General features: G+C 24.2%; 1 long non-coding RNA gene across 1 annotated transcript; it reads right to left on the bottom strand.

Moving 5' to 3' along the window:
- Window positions 1-2423: 2423 nt before the first annotated feature.
- LOC140174256 (uncharacterized) lies at window positions 2424-4231 on the bottom strand. The gene is made up of 2 exons (XR_011863528.1): window positions 4125-4231; window positions 2424-2819 (listed from the first exon to the last, which is right to left on the bottom strand). It is a non-coding gene; the product is annotated as an uncharacterized lncRNA (long non-coding RNA).
- Window positions 4232-4512: the final 281 nt, after the last annotated feature.

The following is a 4512-nucleotide window of genomic DNA, read 5'->3' as shown; positions in this document are numbered from 1 at the left end:
TGACTAAGTCAATGATGCACCTCTTACTCTCAAAGAGTCTAGAAAAAAATAGACACACAATTTATTTAATATATAACTTAATCAACTTAACTTCATAAGCAAAAAGGGTACATATGTATATTTATACTAGTAGGGGAGGAGAAACCTTTATGACTCGAGAGATGTAGGACTAACTCATAACACAATATATATAATAATATATGCTAAATTAGAATACTTTAATTAACGACACAAATGTAAAGATATATGCTCCTGTATCATTCTCTTTGGGTTGGAAAGAGTTTATGCATTATGGAACTCAATAGATAGAGAAAAAAAAAAGATAAAATAAATATTCAAAATTAAAATTTATCTTTAAATATTTTAGAAGAAAATACGTTAAGCTATGAACTATGTTATAAGTTTTATTACAGGCTTTAGAAGTATTAATTAATATAGGATAAAGTATACTTTTTGTTTCTTAATTTTGACAAAGTTTTAAAAATATTCTTAAATTTTATTTTGTTTTAATTTTGTCATAAAAAATTTTTATTTGCATCAAATATACTCTCGACGACTAAATTTTCAAAAATTTTAAAATCAATCTAACAATAATAATGTATAAAAATTATGCTTGATTTGTTTGAGGGTTGTTCTTATCAAATTGTTTTTGAATCGGTATTAAATTTTTCAAAACAAATTAATTAGCCGTCAAGAGTATATTTGATGCAAAAAAAAAATTTAAAACAAAATTAAAACAAAATAAAACCTAAAAATATTTTTAAAATTTTTATCAAATTTTAAAGACAAAAAATATACTTTACCCATTAATATAATATAAGTTGATTGGTGTGATAATATACGCAAATAATATATATCACATCACTGTATCATGTATAAAATATAACATATAGACTAGATGAAAAAATAGATAAATAAATGGATAAACACGTAAAATATTAGAATACAAGCAATAATATATGACAGAAATAAAAGAGTGTCATCATCTATATTGTTTTACATAATTAGATTGAAATAATTAATAATTTTCGTTTTAATGCTAGTTTACACACTATTTTAAGCATGGAGCAAACGAGTGAGTATTATATGAAATAGAAGGGACCCTATAAACTCATTATTACCTCAAAGTTATAAGTTAATATGTAGTATTTAACTTATTGTTAATTACTGTTGGTTTTCCCAATAAATAACAGGATGATTAAATTGCCAAGACTTTAGTAATTCAAGTTTTTCTCTTAGTTTTGGGTTGTTATTTTTTAACTTGAAAGTAAATATTGTATGATCTATTTAAAAATGAAAACAACAAGGTGGTGTTAACTACAATCAAATATATTTCCCCTGAAAAAAAAAAACAAATAAAGCAAAACAAAAATAACTTTTGTGGAGATACATATAGATATCAGAGAATGATGTAAAATAGTAATCATCTCTGAAATGGGTTTGGGGTATGAAAACTTTTAAAAGTCTGATTTTAAAAATTTATAATTAAGTTGTTATATATGATTAAAATTTTTAATTAAGTCATTTTAACTATTTATTAAAAGATATAAACTTTTTTTTAAAATATTCATCTCTATGTTTAATGTAGGATAAATTATAAAATATTTTAAAAATAAATATTTTAGAATTATTGTATTTTTAAATAACAATTAATAAAAATTTAATTGTTAAATTTTATCTAATATAAAAATTTAATTATAAAATTTTAATAAAATTATAAAGACTAAAAAAATAATTAAACCAATATTATTTCATCAATACGGTTTTGTAAGATCTTGTTTCTACTTTCAATGGCCATAGAATGTTGTCAATATATAATATCTAGATTCTTTTGCACCTCGTCAATAAGTTGCTTGACAAAGCTTAGATGATAGCTCCTTTACACCCACAACTCACCAACCAATTTAATTTATTTAGCATTTTCAATAGAAAGAAGCACAGATTCTTGTTTAAATTTTTGTCCATATATACTTTTTTCCATAAATATGAATATAATAAGATACAAAATTGGAATGTCTTCAATGTTGGTATTTAATTTCTTATATATATATATACCTTTTTATTTTTGTTAGAATTAAGTATTTAATTTCTTTCTTACATTTGGATCTAATCCTATTTTGATTCCAAAAGTTTAAAATATCCTATTTGAATTAAAAAAATTTATTTATCTTTAATTTAATTTTGTCGTAAAATCAATTTTAAATAATTAACGTTACCCTTCCACAAAATCTTAAAGTTGCGTTTGTTTTTAAAAACGGGACAAAACAAGATACTGAGAATAAGACATAAAGGATAAAGACATAAAATTTAGCGTTTTTATATTTTGTTTGGTGATAAAGTAGGACAATTTATAAAAATCTAATTTATTCTCACTTTTTTCATTCAAAAAAATTTAAAAAAAAATATATTAATAAAAAATATAATTATAAAAAATTAATAAATATAATGAAAAAAAAAGGTTATGTCTCTTGTTAGTGTCTTTGTGTCTTTTTTTGTCATGATAGACACAAAATACATTAATTCAGTATCTCTAGATATAATGTTTTTATCCATGTCTCATCTGTTAAACACAATTTTGTGTCTCTGTGTCCCTGTCTCAGTGTTCCGTCCTTGTAAACAAACACAGCCTAATGTCCTTCCCTAAAAAGAGATACAAACTTGAGAAACACAAGATCAACAACGGATGCATCACCGCGAGCATTGGCTTGGTTCAAACACATGGAGAACATCGACGAGAACTCACTTTCTGCAGAGATGTTTGCCATTGACGACGAGGACAAGGTCATCGTCTCTTCTATTATGGGGACTCCCCTCGACAACTAAAAGTTTAATTATATAAGTTTTTCATATCTAAATTTTGAGTTTTGTTGATTATTTAACATTGATTTAACAACAGAATTACATTGAAACTAAATAAAACTTTTTTAATTCAAATAGGATATTTTAAAATTTAAATTTTAAAAACCAAACTAGAATTAGATCCAAACTTAAAGAACTAGTTTAATACTTTACTATTATTATTATTATTATTAAGAGAAGAAGTGTCTGTATACCAAACATATTATACTGCAGATGTTACAATGTTACTAACTTGCTTCAACCTCCTTTGAGAATTTGCTCAAGAGTTCTAACTTTAAGAGAACCCTTTTAGTGATGATAATGCATGAATGGTATTAAAAAATTTTGTTTTAATCTGTTGCAAATTTTAACAGATTTTATCTTAACTTTAAATTCTTCTTTTTGCAGAACTGAATCTGGTATGATAATCTCTCTTCTCCTTTCTCTCTAATTCCCCAAAGTAACTAGACATGCAATAAATGATATACTAGTATTTGGATTATATTACTTTCCTTCAATATTTCACTCTCACATACACATTCATACTTATTATTATTAGAAATTTTCTGCAAACCAATTTCATCTTCTTGGCTAATACCTTTCAAGAGTTATGTTCTATAATTTTACCCCATACTAATCATTAACTCCACTACTGATTCTATTTTTCATTTTACGTATAATAATAAATGAGAGATATATATAGAAATTGGCTAACTTAAATCATCATAAAGTTTAAAATTCCTAATTAATTTACAAGTAGCATATATACTTATATGTATGGTAGGTATATTAAATATGTAACTTCTCTTTCTTGAACAAAATATAATTTTAAAAATAATAATAAACTTTGGTTTTTTATTATGTACGACAAAAATTACATCTGTCACATTTATAATATAATATAAAATTAAATAATTATTTATTAAATAATTATTTATCTTTTATATAAAGATAAAAATAATATATCATTATTTACTTTTTAATAAGACAGACGACTGTCATCTTTAATATATTAAAGAAATAAGTCAATAAACTAAAAGATTCGGTCTTATTTATAAAAAGTAGCGTATTGATATGACTGTTTACCTACCATAATTGATATTAATTAAAAATATTTTGTTTGAAACTCAACTTATCAAAATCATTTGGACGAGGATGTACCATTGGGTATATGAAAATGACCTAAATTTGGTTGATGAAAAGCTAATTCTAAAGTACTTTATTGAAGGAGGAAGAAAACAAGAAACTAGAAAGCAAGCTATAATTTGCAATTGAGATATGATTACCTTATGCTTGGAGCACTTGTGAAATTACACTCAAAAAGAGAGACTTAGTGAAAGATTTGAGTATCCTGAGCATAAGATCTTCATTTATAAGCAAATAAAGCCAATGGCGTTATTTGACCCTGCTATCATCACCTGAGTGATTAATAAGTTGACTCATAAACTTGCCTCCTCTGCAATTCAAAGGGTGGGATCCCCGTCTTTTACCACCACCAACTTGGGCTGCATGAACGTATATTTTAATCTATTTTTTATTAATTAAATAATAAATAGTTAAATTCGTTTATAATTTCAGATTGAAAGAGACTTTGAGGTATTGAAATCTTTGATTTGAAATTAATTTGAATTAATTTCATAAACTTATCATCAGTCAATTATGATTGTCATGCAT

The sequence above is a fragment of the Arachis hypogaea genome, chromosome 7 (assembly GCF_003086295.3).
Source record: "Arachis hypogaea cultivar Tifrunner chromosome 7, arahy.Tifrunner.gnm2.J5K5, whole genome shotgun sequence".
Classification (NCBI taxonomy): Eukaryota; Viridiplantae; Streptophyta; class Magnoliopsida; order Fabales; family Fabaceae; genus Arachis; species Arachis hypogaea.
The sequence above is the reverse complement of the archived record's forward strand: the minus strand, read 5'-3'. Positions and strand labels throughout refer to the sequence as shown.